The 22,604-nt window shown below is 39.7% G+C and overlaps 1 pseudogene; it reads right to left on the bottom strand.

Moving 5' to 3' along the window:
* Positions 1-5,323: 5,323 nt before the first annotated feature.
* The window catches only part of LOC130031505 (calcium-activated chloride channel regulator 4-like), a 48,988-nt pseudogene continuing 31,707 nt past the window's right edge, over positions 5,324-22,604 (bottom strand).

Raw genomic sequence — 22,604 nt, forward strand, 5'->3', positions numbered from 1 at the left:
CACGTCCACCTGCCCACATACCAAATTATGCAGTATGGATTTGTCATTCACAACATTCTCCCTTTCAAAATCTGACATGCCATTTTGTTGATAAAGAAGTGAACAGTACCCAGACAAGGTCAGACCTGAACACCTGAACACCTGAAGAATCTACAGTCAGTACTCGTCAATACACTGGCTCGGTTTTTCACATGCTCCCTGTCTGAATGCAAGATTCCTTCCCAATGGAAAACCAGCAGGACTGTAGTGCTGTACAAGAAAGGAAAAATCCATGACATTGGCAACTATCGCCCAATCTACCTGTTGTCCATTGTCTACAAGCTGTTCACTCGAGTCATCCTGAAAAGAAGAGGCAGAACACTAGACAAAGGACAACGATGCAAGCTAGCAGTGTTATGAAAAGGATTTAGCATGATCAACCATATTCACACGGTACCCAAGCTCATTGAGGTTTCTTGGGAGTTCAATATGCCACTCTGTCTAGCATTCATTGATTTAAAGAAGGTCTTTGATTCTGTTGAGACTGAAGCAGTCATCAAAACCCTAGCAAAATAGGGCGTTAAAACTCAGTACATTAGGATCCTCCGCAAGCTGTATTACGGATTCACCACAAGGATCTCACCATTCTACAAGGAAGTGATCGTCGACATAAAGATAGGGGTTCAGCAGGATGAAACTCGTCAAGAATGTCATGCGATGACTGGAATGGGAATTTCAATTTCACCAAAACTCTTCAGTGCCACTGTTGAGAACATCATGCAATGACTGGAATGGGAAAAAATGGGAGTGACGACTGGAATGGGAAGGGATAGGAGTGAAGATAGATAGTTGGCAGCTACAGCACTTCCACTTTGCTGATGACATCGTTCTAATAACACGTTACCTGTATGAATTCAGGGTTCCATCCCGATGGAAAACTAACGGAATGGTTCTGTTGTACAATAACAATTGTCGTTCTAATAACACCAAACATTAGCCAAGCGGCACAAATGCTGGTTGACTTTGACCATGAGTGAGGAAAGATCAGACTGCAGCTGAATCTCACCAAGACAATGTTCATGAAGAATGAACTAGTCCCTGATGTTCCATTTGCTCTCAATGGAATGAACATCTCTGAATGCAGCAGCTATGTGTACCTGGGTCGAGAACTCAACATGAGGAATGACTTGGTGCCAGAACTGCACAGGAGGAAAAGAGTGGCATGGAGCACCTTCAACAGTGTCTAAGACGATATGGATGATCCTCAAAAAATTAGAAACTGAGCTCCCATTTGACCCAGCAATTCCACTCCTGGGAATATATCTCAGAGAGGCAAAAAAGTATAGTCGAAGTGACATCTGCACCTGTTTGTTCATTGCAGCACTGTTTACAATAGCTAGAATCTGGAAAAAACCTGAGAACAGATGACTGGTTAAAGAACAGTTCCTGAGAACAGTTCCTGAGAACAGATGACTGGTTAAAGAAACTTTGGTACATCTACACAATGGAGTATTATGCAACTGTTAGAAAAGATGAAGTCATGAAATTCATAAACAAGTGGTACTACATGGAAAGTATCTTGCTAAGCGAAATGAGTCAGAAAGGGAGGGATAGACATAGAAAGATTGCATTCATCTGGGGAACATAAAGTAACAAAATAGAAGACTAACACCCAAGAATAGCTGAGATAAGTACCAGGAGGATTACTCCATTGGCTTTGAGGCCAGCCGCACATGTTAGGGGAGAAGGCAGCTCAGATAGAGAAGGGAGCACCAAATAAAGGGTGTTTGGAGGTTTCTCTCACGATGGGAGATGCATGGTGAGAGTAGACTATAGACCAAATATGATTGACACTCAATGTCTCTTTTGCGAATCACAGCACTCAAAAGGAGAAAGATAACAAAAGGGAATGCCTGCCACAGAGGTAGGGTGGGATGGGGGGATGGGGGATGGGAGGAATACTGGGATCAGTGGTGGTGGAGAATGGGCACTGGTGGAGGGATGGGTATTCAATCATTGTATAACTGAAACCCAAGCACAAAAATTTGTAAGCCTACAACTGTACCTCATGGTGTTTCACTAATAAAAATTTAAGGGAAAAAAAGTGTTGAAGAAGTTTTTAAGAGGATGAAGAACCTCCGGCTCCGGGCACGCCTTTTCGACTCCACTGTACTTCCTGTGCTAACATATGCCTCAGAGACTTGGACCCTATTAAAATAGGACGAGAACACTATTCGGGCATTCCAAAGAGGAATCTAAAGTGCTATGCTTGGAGTATCACACTTCACTCACGTGAGAGAAGGCATCCGGAGTTCCGACCTCCATGGACAATCAAGAGTCAGAGATGCTGTCTCATTTGCCAAGGCATTGAAAATCAGATGGGCCAGACATGTAGTGTGATTTAGAGACAACGGCTTCACTAGAGCTTTACCGACTGGAATCCATGGGACGTCAAAAGAACGCGTTGCTGCCCACCTATGAGATGGTCAGACTTTTTCGTCAAAACCCTGAACAAACGGTTTGAAGCCCTTCGTGTTCCCAGAACAAGCACTTGTTATTGGGCCACACTAGCACACAACAGGGACGAATGGAGATGTTAGTGGAGCCTGCTCAAGCAAATCGACAATCAAAGGGATGACAAGTCATACAAGTGATGCAAGTTTTTTTCTACTAGTCAACTCTTCTTCCTGAATGCTGTGCTGTCCGATCTGTTGTGCACCCATTAATGTATGAGAGTGCACATTTTTTAGTGTGGAGTGTTATGTAATATCTTTAATGCACAAAGATATTGCAACTGGAAAAATTTGTTTCCCTCATTTTCTTTTTCTTACGTATTTCTGTAATCTCAGAAGCATCCAGGATTTTGCCAATTCAGTTGCTCTGCAATGATCAAAATCTGAATTATGTGGCTCCCTGACATTTATACATTCCTTGGGTACGGCTGTATACTTTCAGAGCAATGTACGTGACACAAAGCTAATTCTTCCTTTTCTGTGTTGGCTTGAAGAATATCATGAAAGATACAGTAACAAATAAAAACAGATTGCTTTGGAAATATTTTAATTTAGATCATGTAATATGTTTAATTTTTTATTAGATCATAGCCATTATGAATACATAGACTTTTTCATTATTAACTGAGTTAATCATTTATAATGCTGCACGTCTTAAGAATAGAGTTTTACGCTTATTTACATATATGTTCTCCATATATGTTCTCATGCTTCTACCCCCACTTCCAAAATAAAAGTGTCCTTCCACAAAAGTTTCTGAACTTTCTCCACCAATATTGGTTTTCTTTTCTTTTCTCACTTTGGTAAGCTTTTTTTTGTTGTCACAAGCAAAGGTTTTCTAATGATTTGGTTTTGGAGATTCTTTTATTTGATTCATTTTAGAATTATTTTACTTTTTAGTGTCACATCAGTTTTGAGGGTTACTTTTGGCTTGGTGCTCAGGGTCACTCTCTGGAAGTGCTCCTGGGACCATGTGGTACCAGAGGTCCATTCAATCTGGGTCTCTGGTATTCAATCTGGGTCTCAGCCCTTTGAATCTTCTCCTTGCTCCCGATTTTTTAATCAACTATAAGTAACGTAGATGAATATAGTATCACCGGTACTTCTTTTTCTTCTGAATTATTTTGCTCAGCATGAATCCTTCCTGTTTCAATCCTGATGTTGCAAATGGAAAGATTTCACCTTTCTCTCCCCTTTTTGAGTAGTGTGTATATATAAAACACACTTTCCTTATCCACTCATTTATTGTTAGGCACTTGGGTTTATTTTCTGTCTTGGCCAAGTAAGAAAACCAAGGGATGGAGGAACAAAGTGGCCATGTCCTTGTAGACTGGGAATCTAATTCACTCACATGAATGAAAATTCCTTAGCACCATGACAAATCATGATTATATACTCTGTGTTCCTTTTTGTTGGTAAATTTAGGGATGCTGGCAAGCCTGGTCTGACCTAAAATGTGAACCTATTTGTAGGATAGCATTAGTTCATTCTTTTGCCTTTCCACAGGGAGCTTAGCTTTATTGGATTACTCTCATCACAGTGCTCTCATTCCTCTGTGTTTATTTGTAACCTCTTTCTTCGTGTTATGTTAACCTGTAAATATTGTTTGTCTCTTCTCCTTATGTCCTTTGCATAGTTAATTCAGAGAAATATCCTCTTTTTACAGACACAGGAAGACAATTAGTGCAATGCTGATGAGGGACTGGATGGACCCAGGGCAAGCTGTGAGCTACCCTGGCATCAAAATGGACCGAGCTAATGCGCCATAATACTTAACTATAAGTTAAGGGCATAGTCATGGACAAATTCTGTCATGATCCAAAAAGTAATAACTGGAGCAGGACCCTTGTAGGGTTTGGAATGATTAATCTAGCCTGAGCTGAGATCTATAGCAAGATGTCCCCAGGAGAGCCACCCTACATGCTCAATGTATCTCTTACTCTGTCCATACAAAATAACTAATATTAAGAAGTAGAATTAAGATGATAATTAAGATGTTTTAATTAAGTTATTGGACTAAGGAGAGGACAAACACTCCTAGGTGGTATTTCCCTCCCTTGCACCTGATTGGAAATCAGGAAGGGCTTTTGACATGTTGATGTGCTACCCCCAATGCTGGGGAGTTGGGGAGAGACTAGAGAGAGGAGGGAGCAAGATGGAGCACGGAGAGACTAGCAAGGAGGACAGAGGAAGAAGAATGTAGGGGAAGAATACAGGAACAGATGCATGGAGAGATGAAAGAAGTGGCTGCGAGAAAGGAATGCAGAGAGATGAGCGAGAGAGACAAGAGGAGACGGGAATGAGGGGCAGTATGAGACTAGAATGGGGAGCTTAGTGAGACTGGGACAAGAGCTTGGGAAGAGTGGAATAAGTGGCAACTGATCATCAGACAGCTTGGCCCTCATTTCTCCCTTCATCCACCTATGGCATGGACCACCTGGGTCTGGTGAGTAGCCCGAGCCCACAGAACGCAAGTGGTGAGAGTGAGGGCCGCCAGGATTTCCCTAGCCTCCACAGAGATTACACACCCATTCTTCCCAAATTACATAATTTCAGTCATCTTATTTATTACTAGGGGTCTTACTTTTGGCTATGACTTTTAGTGCTAAATAAGGATTGTTTAAACTATTTTTAGTTTTGTTTATCTGAAATCAAAGATTTCAGTAATTTTGTGTAATAATGAAGGAAAAATTCACAAATAGATATGGGGTGTGTGTGTGTGTGTGTGTGTGTGTGAGTGTGCATGCACTCCTGCCCATGACAGACACAATGAGGGTCACAGGTAGGTTGATCGGTGCTTAGGTCTCGTGGGCTCAGGGAGCCACGTGGCACTACATATTGGAACTGAGGGTCTCATGGAGGCATTTCTCTACCACTTGAGCCACAACCACATCCTATTAGGACTTTTTAATAAAAACCAAACACCAATATACACTCTTCGCCGTATGATTTATTGAACTAAAATAAGCAAAACTATGTTCAAAATCTGTTAACTGATTTTTCTGTGAGCGCCTTCCATATTAATACATTGTAGTAAGCATGACCTTGTGTTGTACATAGTTGAATATGAGAAAATTTTGGTGATAATAGTAACATCAATTTATATTTCAATTTAACAAAACCAAACATATTTTTTCCTCAAATACTTGCTATTGTTTTTTGACTCCTAGAAACAATAGACTCGTATAGTAAAGTTGCAGGCTATAAAATCAATACCCAAAAGTCCATGGCTTTCCTATACGCAAACAGTGAGAGAGAAGAAAGCAACATGAAAAACAATCCCGTTCACAATTGTGCCCCAGAAAAGCAAACACTTTTGTATGACTTGATCACTTGTCATTTGATCACTTGTCACTTGATCACTTGACTTCCCATTAATCATCGATTTGCTCAAGCGGGCACCAGTAATGTCTCCATTTGTCCCTGTCGCGTGCTAGTGTAGCCCAATAGCATCTGTTGTATTCTAGGAACACTAACTTTAGCTGCCAGAGTTCCAAGCACCGCCAATACCACAGTAGAAATACTATTCCAGAACTAGGATAATTTTCCTCTTGTTCATCTTGAGGAATAAACAATGCTACTTGTGCAATGTTGGATATTTCAGATTGTTGACCGCTATCATCCACACTTTGAATGGCAAAGAACATGTCGGTTGCATCTTCTCTTGCAATATTGTCTTGTTCAAATGCAAATGTTTCCTTAGAGTTGACATTCTTTGGTATCAGATTCTTAGTGATTACTTGCTCGGCATCATCAAATAGTCTTTAAGATCAAGGATATCTCCACTTTTTCTTATGATATACCGTTGAACTAAAAACGATTACATGTAATTTAGAAACAGAGCATACAATGCTAAATTCCCTTTTATTCTCTCACCTGAAAAATGTCACTTAAGTCATGTTTATTCTCCAAAGACTAGTTTTTTATATAAAAGATGAATTTTAATTTTGATCTTTGCCAGATGCAACGTCTTTGTATGAAAAGTGTGTTCTGTTTTATTGATTTAAGCATGAGTGTATATAGTAAATATTTTAAAAAGTTACCAATTAATGTCAGTTTTATTTTACCTACTTTTACTCTTGCTTTTGAAATGAGCATCTTTCACTCTACATAAAACTTCATCCTTACCTTTTCCGATATCAAAATCATCTCCTGGTGCTGTCCATGTTAAAGTGATCATATTCCCCTCACATGTGGCCTCAAGATCTGTGATTTGATTTGGTGGGAAATAGTCAAGAGTATAGGGATTGAAATTAGGTGGAACACCTTTATGTATAAAGGCACCTCCAGCCGCCATTTTGCTGAAATTCTCCACGTTTGTTTGAATGTCCTTATCAGTCTCAGGTCTTGGTGGGTTTCCTTGAATTTCTCCTGGAATAAAAAATTTCTGTTATTTAATGCACAAAATGTACAAGTATTTTTCAGAACTCAATAAAATAAATTTCTTGTTAATGCTGCTTTATTTCATCCCAGAAATACACAGGTAAAATTGTATTGAATTTGGTGACAAAGTTGCAAATGTCCATCTATGAATGGAAAAAATCTTTCTTTAGTATCCTGACCAGGATCTTGTAGGAGACAGTGCAGCAATGAACTGCTTTGAAATGAATATTGCACTCAATCCCCATGGAGTATATGCCTTTAAATCTTTCGCCCCCATGTGCTCTCTCTTATTTTTTTTTTATTTGAGAAAGTTTTCCTTGTAAGTACTTGAGCCAGGCTCTTCTCTTCCTCCCTGTGCAAGTGCTAAAAAATAAGACTTGGGGTTTTATTCTAATTGTCTTCAGAAATCCCCTAAAAGTCAGAAGATAAGGAATGAGAAATAGGAAACCTAATAAAGAATGTATTCTGTGAGTTTCTAAAAAAAATGCAGTGACGACACGCAGGATGAGAACAGGGACTGGAGCTTCCCCATGCCGGCCCACTGTGGAGGTTGGGGATGGGCAGAGAAATGGAGAAACAGGGACCTGGGCCCCAGGCTAGTCGGTAGTCAGTTTATTTCTCTCTCTTCCCCGGTGTAGTCGGATCTCTCCCCTTACTTCACAATCATAGTCGTAGTTTTGATTTTAGTCCCAGTCATTATAGTTCCATCATCCTAGTCTCCTCGTAGACCTCAAAGTCCTCTACTTCCAATCATCTTTGTCATCTAGTCTTCCTTCTCGTCCCAAAGTCCCAAAGTCTCCAAAGTCTCAGTTCTCATCCTTATTCTACTAGTCGATTTTCTATCTTCAAAATCTATTCCCAACTCTCTAGTCCCCACCTACTCTCTACAGCACTGTTACATATGAAGGGTGGGGATACACGAAGGTGGGGTTGACAGTTATCATAACAACAAATTGAGGTAAAGCCACTCCTTCAAGAGATCAGATAAAGGACAAAATTTCATTTGAGATTATTCCATATTACTAGGAAATCCACTCAAGGGCAGGATTCTTTTGGGGCGGGTGGTGAGGGAGGGGGGAGATTGCTTTCTTCTTTCCTCAGCTTGTAATCTATTTAAAAAATTGTAAATTTACTTCTTATAATATTTTTTATGAACACAGTAAGAGATATATTAAGCTTAAAACTTAGGTCTTCCTGTGGAAATCTCGCTATATATTCTAGACCACAGTCCTCAGGCCAGGTCCTTATTCAGTTGCATCTTTTTGGGTCATGACAGAGTTTGTCCATGACTACGCTCTTAACATATAGTTATGTATTATGGTGCTTGGCCCGGCCCATTTTGATGCCAGCATAGCTCACAGCTTTTCCTGGGTCCATCTAGTCCCTTGTCGGGACCCTGTTCTTGGAGGGCTAAGAACTAAGGGCAACTGAGGCATAAGTCAAGTAAATATGTATCCCCAGGAGTAAATATTATTTTGGAGTCAATTAATTCCCATGTTACAAAGCATAGCATGAGCTGTATTCATGTGAAAAGTATACATTATTAATTAAAGCATGCCAATGACATAAAGGAAAGAGAAAAGCAATATAGGATAATATAGAGCTTGTTGGAATTGGTTGCTCCTCAGGGGCACTGTTGTGGGAGTGGCAATATACCTTAAGCTCCCTGGGAAAGGAGCAAGGACAACCCGATGTTTTCCAGCTGCATTCTTAATCTTTATCATAACCTTACTAAATACATTTTGGTCTTGTAACTGAAAACACTCAAAGTTGTATATATTTATGTATATTTATAGTATATAAATACTATAAATTGCCAGAGTCTGGCAAACTCTCTGTGGTGTACCCAATATGCCAAATACCAGTAGCAATGATGGATCTTGTTCTGCTAACCCTAAAAGAGTCTTGAATATGGCACTTTTTAAAATCTCAGGGCAAGGACGAAGGAGACATTACTGGTGCCTACTTGAGGCAATCGATGAACAACAGGATGATCGTGATCATGATATATGTAACTGAAGGATATATTTTTCAATGGTTTATACTTAAGCACATAACATATTCATCTGATTTCTTCACCTTGAACATAAAATTAAAGGTATTATTGATAACATAGAATATCCTTCAAACTAATGTAATAATGGATTGTATTTATTCATTGATTACAAGGTCATACACTGTACCAAGGGTTATGTCAACTTGGAGGCAAATCTCTTTTTTTTTACCTTTACCCTCAGCTTTATTGAAATATAATTGACACATAAAATAGTTGAAGTGTTAAGTCTACAACGTGTTGATTTGATAGATTTGCATATTGCAAAATGATGACCATTGTAGTTTTCTTACAGTTGTATCATGTCATTTAATTACTTTTTTAAAAGACAGGACATTTAAGATATATTCTTAGCAAACTTCAAGTACTTTCTGTTGCCCTTTCATAGGATATTGTCTCTATCAAGTAGATCAACTTGGGTCTCTGTGATGCAGAAATTAAGAATAAACATTTATCTCTGAATCCTACCCAAGTTTAGGTTTACAATATTTATTTATTATTTTTTGTTTCATATTTTTCTTTATTTTTTTCATAGTGAGACATCATGAGGTACAGTTGCAGACAAACATTTTTGTGCTTGGGTTTCAATTATATAATGATCAAATACCATCCCTCCACCAGTGCCCACTTCCCACCACCATGCATCCCAGTATCCCTCCCACCCCCCACACCCCCCCCCCCCATCCCACCCTGGCTCTGTGGCAGGGCATTCCCCTCTGTTCTCTATCTCCTTTTGGGTGTTGTGGTTTGCAAAAGAGGCACTGAGTGGCAATCATGTTTGGTCTATAGTCTATTTTAAGCATGCTTCTCCCATCCTGGGAGGGTCCTCCCAACACCTTTATTTGGTGTTCCCCTCTTTATCTGAGCTCCCTTTTCCCTAGTATGTGTGGTTGGCCTCCAAGTCATGGAGTAGAATTCCTGGTACTAATCTTGGCCATTCTTGGGTGTTAATTTCCTATTTTGTTACTTTATGTTCCCCAGATGAATGCAATCTTTCTATGTCTATCCCTTTCTTTGTGAGTCATTTCGCTTAACATGATATTTTCCATGTAGTACCACTTGTATACTGGACCTGCCAGTAACTAGACAGTTACACCCACCAACTGCCGTGTAACTCCAACAACGGCCAGGATCCAGAGATCATCACACTCAGCTCCTGGGAGAGAACAAGGCAGAGTCTCCTACCCTATGCCTGACTGTCTCCACCAAGGCCCAACAGCTGAAGACCACCGAGGCCCAGCCAAGGCCATGCTGGGACCACTCTCCACACACTTGGATGAGCCTCACGCCTAAAAGAACTGACAGAGGAACCCAGGTGTGTGGGACCCGGGGCTGAGATCTCCAAGCCTGCACAGTTTGGGACTGGACCTGCCAGTAACTAGACAGTTACACCCACCAACTGCCGTGTAACTCCAACAACGGCCAGGATCCAGAGATCATCACACTCAGCTCCTGGGAGAGAACAAGGCAGTCTCCTACCCTAGGCCTGACTGTCTCCACCAGGGGCCAACAGCTGAGGACCACCGAGGCCCAGCCAAGGCCATGCTGGGACCACTCTCCACACACTTGGATGAGCCTCACGCATAAAAGAACTGACAGAGGAACCCAGGTGTGTGGGACCCGGGGCTGAGATCTCCAAGCCTGCACAGTTTGGGACTGGACCTGCCAGTAACTAGACAGTTACACCCACCAACTGCCGTGTAACTCCAACAACGGCCAGGATCCAGAGATCATCACACTCAGCTCCTGGGAGAGAACAAGGTAGTCTCCTACCCTATGCCTGACTGTCTCCACCAGGGCCCAACAGCTGAAGACCACCGAGGCCCAGCCAAGGCCATGCTGGGACCACTCTCCACACACTTGGATGAGCCTCACGCCTAAAAGAACTGACAGAGGAACCCAGGTGTGTGGGACCCGGGGCTGAGATCTCCAAGCCTGCACAGTTTGGGACTGGACCTGCCAGTAACTAGACAGTTACACCTACCAACTGCCGTGTAACTCCAACAACGGCCAGGATCCAGAGATCATCACACTCAGCTCCTGGGAGAGAACAAGGCAGTCTCCTACCCTAGGCCTGACTGTCTCCACCAGGGACCAACAGCTGAAGACCACCGAGGCCCAGTCAAGGCCATGCTGGGACCACTCTCCACACACTTGGATGAGCCTCACACATAAAAGAACTGACAGAGGAACCCAGGTGTGTGGGACCCGGGGCTGAGATCTCCAAGCCTGCGCAGTTTGGGACTGGACCTGCCAGTAACTAGACAGTTACACCCACCAACTGCCGTGTAACTCCAACAACGGCCAGGATCCAGAGATCATCACACTCAGCTCCTGGGAGAGAACAAGGCAGAATCTCCTACACTATGCCTGACTGTCTCCACCAGGGCCCAACACCTGAAGACCACCGCGGCCCAGCCAAGGCCATGCTGGGACCACTCTCCACACACTTGGATGAGCCTCACGCATAAAAGAACTGACAGAGGAACCCAGGTGTGTGGGACCCGGGGCTGAGATCTCCAAGCCTGCACAGTTTGGGACTGGACCTGCCAGTAACTAGACAGTTACACCCACCAACTGCCGTGTAACTCCAACAACGGCCAGGATCCAGAGATCATCCCACTCAGCTCCCGGAAGCGCGCGGCCGCATTCGAGGCCGCGCGGCATCTTATCATCTCATTCCTAATTTGGTCAAACTGGCAGGCTACCAAATGTAACATGTCCACACGGCTGAGTCTGGCAAACTCCCCGTGGTATACCCAATATGCCAAATACCAGTAACAATGATGGGTCTCATTCTCCTCACCCTGAAAAAGCCTTGAATATGGCACTTTAAAAAAAAAAATCTCAGGGCTAGGACGAAGAAGACGTTTCTGGCACCTGCTCGAGGCAAATCGACGAACAACAGGGTGGTCGTGATGATCGTGATCGTGACCACTTGTATGTGAATTTTGTGACTTCGTCTTTTCTAACAGCTACATAGTACTTCATTGTGTAAATGTACCAAAGTTTCTTTAACCAGTCATCTGTTCTCGGGCACTCAGGTTTTTTCCAGATTCTGGCTATTGTAAAGAGTGCTGCAATAAACAGGCAATTGCAGATGTCACTTCGACTATACTTTTTTTGCCTCTCTGGGATATATTCCCAGGAGTGGTATTGCTGGATGAAATGGGAGCTCAATTTCTAGTTTTTTGAGAATCAACCATACTGTTTTCCAAAAGTGCTGAACCAGTCGGCATTCCCACCAACAGTGAAGGAATGTCCCTTTCTCACCACATCCTCGCCAGCACCAGTTGCTTTTGTTCTTGTGGTTATGGGCCAGTCACTGTGGTGTGAAGTGATGTCTCATTGTGATTTTGATCTGCATCTCCCTGATGGTTAATGATGTGGAACATTTTCTCATGTGCCTTTTAGCCGTTCGGATTTCTTCTTTGTGAAAGTTTCTATTCATTTCATCTCCCCATTTTTTGATGGGGTTGAATGTTTTCTTTTTGTGGAGTTGAACCAGTACTTTGTATATCCTTGAAATTAACCCCTTATCAGATGTGTATTGGTGAATATCCCTTCCCATTCTGTAGACTGTCTTTGTATTTTGGTCACTGTTTCTATTGAGGTGCAGAAGCTTCTTAGTTTAAGATAGTCCCACTTGTCTATCTCTGTTTTCACTTGCTTGGCCAGCGGTGTGACATCTTTGAAGGCACCATTAGCTTCTATGTCATGAAAGGTTTTGCCAACTTTTTCCTCAATGTACCTTATAGATTCCGGTCTGATGTTGAGGTCTTTAATCCACTTAGATCTTACTTTTGTACATGGAGTTAGGCAGAGATCTGAGCCCATTTTGCATGTAGCCGTCCAGTTTTGCCAGCATAATTTGTTAAAGAGGCTTTCCCTGCTTCACTTCACTTTTCTTGCCCCCTTATCGAAGATTAGATGCTCGTATTCTTGGAGGGAGATGTCAGTATATTCAACCCTGTTCCATTGATCTACAGCTCTGCCTTTGTTCCAGTACCATGCTGTTTTAATTATTACTGCCTTGTAGTAGAGTTTGAAGTTAGGGAGGTTGATTCCTCCCATTTTCTTTTTCCCTAGAATTGCTTTAGTTATTCGTGGGGGTTTATTGTTCCATATAAATTTCAGGAGTGTTTGCTCCACTTCTTTGAAGAATGTCATGGTATCCTAATAGGGATTGCATTGAATTTATACAGTGCTTTGGGAAGTGTTGCCATTTTGACAATGCTAATTCTCCCGATCCATGTACAGGGGATATTTTTCCACTTCCTCCTGTCCTCTTTTATTTCCTGAATTAGTTTTTTGTAGTTTTCTTTGTAGAGGTCCTTTACTTCGTTAGTTAAGGTGATTCCTAGGTACTTGATTTTCTGGGGCACAGTTGTGAATGGGATTGTTTTCTTCATGTCACTTTCTTCTCTTTCACTATTTGCATATAGGAAAGCCATGGACTTTTGGGTATTGATTTTATAGCCTGCCACTTTACTATACAAGCCTATTATTTCTAGAAGTTTCTTGGTAGAGGTTTTAGGATTCTCTAGGTATAGTATCATATCGTCTGCGAATAGTGAGAGCTTGATTTCTTCCTTTCCTACCTGGATGCTCCTAATATATTTTTCTTGCCTAATCTCTATTGCAAGTACCTCCAGTACTATATTGAACAGCAGTGGAGAGAGTGGACATCCTTGTCTCGTCCCTGATCTTAGAGGGAAGGCTCTCAGTTTCACGCCATTGAGGACGATGCTTGCTGTAGGCTTGTGGTAGATGGCTTTAACTATGTTGAGGAATGTCCCCTTTATCTCCATTTTAGCTAGGGTTTTCATCATAAATTGATGCTGGGTCTTGTCAAATGCTTTCTCTGCATCTATGGATATGACCAAATGGTTTTTATCTTTTCTTTTGTTGATATGGTGGATTATGTTGATTGATTTCTGAGTGTTGAACAAGCCTTGCATCCCCGGGATGAATCCTACTTGGTCATGGTGTATGATCTTTTTGATGAGTAGTTGAATTCTATTTGCTAGTATTTTGTTGAGAAACTTCGCATCCGTGTTCATCAGGGATATCGGCCTTTAGTTTTCTTTTCTCGTGTTGTCTTTGTTTCATTTTGTTATTAGAGAGATATGGGCTTCATAGAAACTATTTGGGAGAGTTTCCGTTTTTTCAATTTCCTGGAAAAGCTTGAGAAAGACTGGCAGCAGGTCCTCTTTAAATGTTTGGAAAAATTCACTAGTGAATCCATCTGGACCCGGGCTTTTGTTTTTGGGAAGACTTTTGATTGCAGTTTCTATTTCGTTGATGTTAATAAGTCTATTCAGATACTCCAGATCTACTTGATTCAGCTTTGGGAGATGATAGGAGTCCAGGAATTTGTCCATTTCTTCTAGGTTCTCTTGTTTCGTGGCATACAGACTTTCAAAGTAGTATCTGATGATCTTTTGGATTTCTTTGGTTTCTGTTGTGATATCCCCCTTCTCATTTCTGATTTGATTTATTAGGGTTCTCTCTCTCTGTTTCTTTGTGAGTGTTGCTAGTGGTTTATCTATCTTGTTTATTTTCTCGAAGAACCAGTTCTTGGTTTCATTGATCTTTCGGATTGTTTCTTTGGTTTCCATGTCATTGATTTCTGCTCTAAGTTTTATGATCTCTTTCCTTCTGCCTGATTTAGGCTCTTTCTGTTGATCCTTTTCTAAGGTCTTGAGCTGTGAGGTCAAGTTGTTTATGTGCATTGTTTCTACAGACCTAAGATATGCTTGCAGAGCTATAAATTTTCCCCTTAATACGTCTTTCGCTGCATCCCATAGGTTCTGGTAGCTCGTGTCTTCATTCTCATTTGTTTCCAAGTATCTTTTGATTTCGTCCTTGACTTCCTTCCTGACCCACTCGTTGTTCAGCATCGAGTTGTTTAACTTCTAGGTCTTTGATTTGGTTTTCCGTGTCTGTGTGTGATTCACTTCTATCCTCAGTGCATCATGGTCTGAACAGATGGCTGATACTATTTCTATCTTCCTGATTCTGTTGAGGTATGTTTTGTGTCCTAGGACATGGCCTATTTTGGAAAATGTTCCATGTTCACTGGAGAAGAATGTGTATTCTTTCTTTTTGGGGTGTAAAGCCCTGTAAAGGTATATAAGCCCTCTCTCTTCCATTTCTTCTTTCAAAGCCAATGATTCCTTGCTGGTTTTGTTCTTGTTGATCTTTCCAGAGGTGATAGGGCAATGTTGAAGTATCCAAGTACTATTGTGTTGCTTGTAATGTCCTCCTTAAAATCTGCTAGCAGTTGTTTTAAATATTTAGCTGTTCCCTCATTAGGTGCATATACATTTAAGAGTGTGATTTCTTCCTGTTGTACATATCCCTTGATGAAGAGAAAACAGCCTTTACTGTCCCTTCTAGTTTTTTTCAAGGTGAAATTATTGTTGTCGGATATTAGTATGGCCACCCCAGCTTTTTTGCAGGAGCTGTTTGCTTGCAGGATTGTTTTCCATCCTTTGACTTTGAGTCTATGTTTGCTCTGAGTGTTGAGATGAGTTTCTTGTAGGCAGCAGAATGTTGGGTTCTGTCTCTGTATCCATTTTGCCACTTTGTGTCTCTTAAATGGTGAATTGAGACTGTTGACATTGAGAGAGAGTATGGTTATGGGGTTTTGTGTCATGTTTCTGTGCGGGTGTGTTGTGGTTGTAGGGTTTGTCTTGTCTTATATTAGCCCCTTTAGGCCTTGTTTTAGATTTGGTTTTGAGTCTATGAAGTTCCTGAGCTGCTGTTTACCTAGAAAATAGTGTAGCATTCCTTCGATTTTGAGTGAGAGTTTAGCCGGATAGAGTATTCTCGGTGAAGCATTCATTTCAGTGAGTTTTTTTAGTATATCTGGCCACTGCCTTCGGGCTTGGAGGGTTTCCTCTGATAGGTCTGCTGTGAATCTCAGGGGTGCTCCTTTGTGTGTGATTTCCTTTTTTGCCCTTGCCGCTTGCAGTATTGTGTCTCTTTTGGCAGCATCGATCATTCTAACTATAATATGTCTTGGAGTGTTTCTGTTGGGGTCTCTTTTAGCTGGCACACTTCGGACTTCTTGAATCTGAATGGCTGTATTGTGGAGCTCTGGTAATTTCTCGGTGATGATTTGTTTAAACATGTTTTTTTTTCATTGGGATTGTTACCCTGAGTTTCTGGTAGTCCAATGATTCTAGTGTTGTTTCTTTTGGAATCATCTTGTAGGACTCTGATTCTCTGTAGAGCTATTTTGAGGTCCTTTTCCACTGTTTGTTGTTGCTTGTTGGCTTGGTGCAGCTGATCTTCCAGGTCACTGATTCTTTCCTCAGCTGTGGTCATTCTATTTTTGAGGGCAGAGAGTGAGTTGTTGACTTCATCTAGGGAATCTGTGATGCGTGCCATTTCTGTGTGAAGTTTTCCAATTTCGGCTCTCATTTCTTGCTGTATTTTGTCAATTGTGCAATCGATTGTTTCTTTCATGTCCTCTTTCAGTTTAGCGGATATCTGTCTGTTTCATCGAGTTGATTGAACATCTTAATGACTTCATATCTGAATTCCTTGTCAGAGAGGTCCCTAAGGTGGCTAGCACCTAGTGAGTCTTATGGACTTATTTTCTCGTGGTCTCCCTGTGGCGGAGATTTGCGTTATTTCTTCATGTTGTTGTGTAGGTGTAGGGATGAGATTTCTTGATTTGTGTAAACTACCTGCAGTCACATCAGCTTTGTCCCACCAAAAATTAGGACACGCCCACTTTCTAAAAAGCCACGCCCACTTCTAAAGTGGCCACACCCCTACAGCTACCTGGTATGTATCCCGGGAGAAAAGATTTGGTGGGAAGGAGAGACCAGCTGGGCTTGGGCGGTAGAAAGGGAGAGGCAGAGGGGCTCGGATCAGCTTTGTTGCCCGGAGTCCGCGGAACGCCGCCTCCGTGGCTTGCGCAGTGCAATCCAAAGTTCCAGGTTCGAGAAACGACGCTAAAACTGACCTGGGTATTTAAGAAGGGAGACCAGCTCGGCTTGGGCGGCGGAAAGGGAGAGTGAGGCAAATCTCTTTATGACTATGAACTTCATTATAGGAGATAAAAAAAAAAACTTCAGTTCCAGTTATAAACTGTATGAAGCTTTATTTATTTATTCCTTAAATTTTATTTTTATAAAGTTTTTCATAATTGATTACACTCAATATTCCAACACCAATCCCATCACCATTACACATTCTCACCACCATTATTTTGAATTTTTCCAAGCACCACTGAAGCCTACTCTAATAGCAGCCCTAAATAATTTATTTTGTATTGTTTGTAATGAATAATTTTCTACAAATGCTCAAAATGTATGAAGTTTTAGCAATATCAGATCATAATTATTGAAGCCAGTACAAGATTTAGGACATTTATGACATACTTACCATTAACTACCCAGCCTGGTACAAATGCTGCTCTATTTGGGGAATATCTTAAGCTTCTCATGGCAGTTGCGCCTCGATGAACCTGTATTTTTAAATTATGTCAGCCATTTCCTTTATAATCTGTATAATATCTGGAGTAGTCACCATATTCTTTATAGAATCGTCACCTAGTTTTAGAAAAGAAAGAGTGAACTACTTTTGTAAAGAAATTTATGTATTTTGAAATTAAACATTTATTTATATTATAACAGTTTGGGCTTTGTGTGAGAGATACACATCTATCTATAATATATACATATATAATATGTCAACAATTATGTTTAGTGATATATATTTACATAAATATATACTTTAGTATATTTGTATAATATTACATATATTGCTATTTTTATCTGAAACATCTTTCTCTTACAAAATTATAAGCAGATTATCATGAAACTTTTTACCATTTGTCAACCAAATGATTTAAAATGACTTGTCGTCTTACTTTACTCAAACATATTGAGGTGTCTGTTCAAATTAGATGAATTTCCATTAAATGCATATTTTTGCATAGATTTTAATTTCCACTTAAGTCATGAACAGATTACTTAGACTTAAAAAAATCTTCAACTCCTGATCACTGTGATCCATTAACTCCCTACTCTGACATTGCAAAACTTATCTTTCATTAGAAGCAACTTTTGGGAGAAGATCAGAAATACCCTCTCATAAGCATATTTCTTGATAGTATAAGAACTGGAGGCTCTTGTTAAGTAGCAAACATGTTTTACAGAAGGCTGATAATGAAAGATAAAGGTTCTTATGATAAGTTTTTTGAATCTCTGTCCCACTCTGGATCATAAATGGAACACAAATATCTCAATCTCTCAGTGAAGGGTCCTATTTAGTGTGCATTAAAAATCCTTCAGGGCTAGAGCGTACACTGGGGCAGGCCTCTTGGCACTCTCCTTCAGCATTTCTCTGGACGTGAGCAGACCCACAGAGTCCAGGTGGAGATGGCTGGGAGGATAGGATCACTGATATTTGGGCAAATCAGTTATAATGTGTCACAGAAGAATTTGGAAAAAGGAACTATTTTAAAGGCACCGATTGAAACTTCTGTTAAGTCAGATGCTCGTTGCGTATATTGCTTTTTTTTTTTTTGCCTACTGAACTCTTAAAGGAAAGTGAATTTCTGAAAACTATTCAGAGTCTTGTTAAAAAAAAGTAGTTAAGCATCATTTACCTATACAAATTAGGAGACAGAAGACAATGTTCAACACCTCATCTTATTTCCCACCAGTCAAATTTGGTGTCTGATACCCCATGACTTCCAACGCTCTTGTGGCAGTTCTGCTGCCCTTAGGCCTAACTCCCAGGATTATTTTTATTTTGTAAGTTGTGTTTTGTTTCAGCTCTTGGGAATCCCTTTGCCTGTCACTCCCTACAAAGGACCCAGGACTTACCCTTACCCTCATATGACCACTTGTGTTTGATCCTTCTGTTTAGTCTTTCATAATGATATTTGAAGCACTTAAAATATGAAGGAACCCTTTTTAAGAATCTTAATGTTCCATCCTCAATAGCTTGAATATGACATCCTTAACTTTAAAAGAGATATTGGTTGATATATGACAAACAATAATGTCAGTTCTTGTTCTAGAGATCAATGCAAATAACATTTACTGAGTGTTTACCATGTGTAAGCTATATGATAGTCATTTATAGGTTTTACCAAGACAGATTTTTTTGGATCCTGATGTTCATCAATAATATTCATCAATTCTCTTGGTGTTTTTACTATTGTTCCTTAACATAAAGATATAAGTTCATCCATGAAAACCTGTAAATTACCTGCACCATTATCTAAAAGTTCCAAAGTTGTGGTTCCATGGTCTGATTCAATGATGGCTCTCACAGAGGCTCCAAGAATGGGTGTAAACCCTTTTAGTACTTCTGCATATACAACCATAGGGCTGGGGAATTTGTGCCTTGATTCATTTTAGCATTTACTGTGATTGGAGACACAGAAGAATTTGCTACCTGAGAATTTACGGTAATAGTTAATATTTCTTCATTTGCTTTGGCTTGAAGACTGTAAGTCCAAACACCATCCTAAAAATTAAATGGAAATGTGATAGGCATCCAAGATCAAACTCTTTTATGTATTCCTATTTTTGTATTCCAAAATATATTTACAAGTATGTTGCACAATAAATAGTGTGTTGAGAGTTTCAAAGGTTGGAGGACAAGATAGGATGAGAGAAGAAACAATTTGAACAAAGTATCTGTTGTAATGCATATTCACCTCTATGAAACCTTAGGAAGTATAAATTTTTGAAAATTTACCATGCGTTTAACCTCAAATTCTACAGTCTATGATATGATAATGTTATGAAATAATTCTAGGGGCTGGAGAGATAGTACAGGGATTAAGGTATTTTCCTTGCATTTGGCCAACTCAGATGCAATTTCTGACCCCAGAGCCAGCAACAGCTGTGAATCCCACCAAATTAGTCCAATGCTTCCTACTTCTCAAAACTACACATTAAATAACTATGTTGTGCATTCTCTTACTATAGACTCAGTTATTCTAAGTTTTAAAAAATATTGTCTTTTTCTTACTTCAAATGAGTTAGTTCTTTTTTCCATCCATACCATAATTTTCAGGACCACGTGTTTATAGCAAATACTATCTATTTACTCTTAATTTTTGAATATGCTATAAGTATTGACACTGTATTTATATATAAGATATTTCAACTTTGAAACAAATTTTTAAGAAAATACAAAGATTGATTACCTTAGCAATTCCTGGAATACGAAGGTAGGTCATATTGGAATCTTTATCTTCTGTGAAATTTTCCATCTTTGTTCTTTCGGGATCTCGGAGAAAAATTAGGGGAAATATTTTGTCCCATGTGATGAGAAAGAATGTTTCCTTTCCCACGGTGCTATCAATGATTATAGTGTCATTTATCCACTGACTTTGGTTGAGCTTTTCCCCACTACTTTCAAGCTGTTTAAGCAAAAGTTTGAGTTAGCAACTAGAGAAGAGAATTCTTTCATTCATTTTCATTTTTTAAAAACGTAATTCTTAATTTTTGGCCTCACAAACTTATATATGGAATACTACCTTAGGCTTTAGATATCTCTCACATCTGATTATTATATGACAGTTTTAGTCAGAAAGTTCAGAAAGATAGAATCTGAGGAGGAGACAGGGTATGATAAAATGCACATGAGTAGGGCCATAGTCTCTACAATGAAGGGTTTCACCATGTTTTTCTTTCCTCAGTTGTTATGGCAAATACCCACTTCAAGTATGAATAAGCTGGTATGTGTATATGCTTGAGTATACCTGTGCATGCTGTTATTGATTTACTTATTTTTATGCTCACTTAATACTTCTTGATGTGGCAGAGTATTTAAATAGAAATAGAATATGGTAAGGGGTAGGGTCTGCTCAAGAGGGCCATCAACACTACCACATTATGAGACAAGCACATAATGGATATTTTATTGACTTGAAATCTTAAAATTTTCTCACATGGTAGAGTGAGTAACTCTGGGAAGTAAACCTATCCATCAAGTCTAGAATTTTGAGAATAACAGATATGAAAGATTTTCTCTGAGGGGCTTTTTATAGGGAGGTTTTTTTCAACTCTGTGGATAGCTCTTAGTCAAGGAGAGCCAGTCATGCCCATTTCCTAAGAATATGCACTCCACCTTGTCATTTTAATGATAGGAAGTCCCACTCCCCTGCAACTCAGTCCAAAACCACCAGTACTTTTACCTAAGAGGTGACATGAAGGATGTGTTCTAATAGCATCATTGGTGACAAAAATCCTAGTCCTGTGGATACAGCATTACTATCCCATTAAATTGAAGTATGAATGACTTATTTTGGATTCAGTATCAGAAAACCATAAGAAAGTTAGAAGAATTTGGCTGCATGGTAATGCTACACAAAATCAATGAATGAAAAGTGGGTTGCTTCTCTTTTAAGTTCCCACAAACTCTGATTATTATAACATACTTCTGTGTAGTTACAATCGTCTTCCAAGAGCTACCCCTCATTTACATGAATCCATATTTTTCTTTACAAAACTTTCTCCCTATTATTTATTTTAAAATCTATTGGTATTTCAAATGGGGTATTTCTAGCTGACTTATTAATTCTAGTCTTAAATTTTTAAATTTCTTTCATATACTCAATTTTAGTATTCTACCATATACTCAAAGTTAAAAAGTTAAGCAGAACACAAAATACTCCTTAAAATCATTACTGCAAGGTCTGAAGTGATAGAACAGGTAGTTGGGCACTTGTCTCACACACAGATCACCCAGATTTGAGCCCCAGCACCCCATACTGACCCCAGAGCCTGCCAGAAGTGATGATCCCTGATCACATAGCCAGGAGAAATCCCTGAGCACTGCTGGGTGTGGCTACTCTACCCCAAAATCCCTTCTCTATTGACAATTTTTCTTGTTTATTTATTGATAGAAAGGAACGTCATTTACAACTAAACTCTCCTCAAAATACAAAATATTATAAATATTCAAAATAAAAACTCCAAAATATTTTTTAAATATTGAATTAAAAACCTATCATTAGAAATTAAGTTAGAAAGGCATTGCAATAGGAATTCCAAAATATTTAAAATATAATGAGAATGTTTTTATTACCAGCTATCAACTACCAATTATTGCTATCAGCTATCAATTACTAAAGAGCATAAAAGTATCCCCATAAATTGTTAAGCTCTATATTATTTTTATTCAGTGAGTGTTATCGTCATTGTCAACTATATTGAAACCCGCAAAAATAAACTTTGTTTTTTTTTTTCAGTTTCTTCTTCACCAATTTCAAAGCTAGATCTCAGAGCAAACTTAATCTATTTTGTAGGAAATAACATATCTCCAAAACAATCTGTACTTTTAGCTTATCCCTTCATCCTACAGCTTCTGTGCTCCTCTTGGTTGGAAAGTAGAGGAAAGCAAATCTATTTAGTTGATCATATATATTTTAAAGTAGGTAGTGACTTGTAGGTAGAATTATAAGTCAGAATTCTTGGCATATAGTTACATGACAGGGACTGGAGCAATAGTTCAGTGGGTAGGGCATTGTCTTGTACTCGGCCTGCTAGGGTTCAATCCCTGGAATCCCATATGGTCCCCAAGCTCCACAGGAGTAATTCCTGAGTGCAGAGCATGAGCATTGCTGGGTGTGACCCAAAACACATAAAACAAACAAACAAACAAAAAGGGAAATAAACACAAGATATAGA

This window comes from Sorex fumeus, unplaced genomic scaffold, assembly GCF_029834395.1.
Source record: "Sorex fumeus unplaced genomic scaffold, SorFum_2.1 ptg000047l, whole genome shotgun sequence".
Lineage (NCBI taxonomy): Eukaryota > Metazoa > Chordata > Mammalia > Eulipotyphla > Soricidae > Sorex > Sorex fumeus.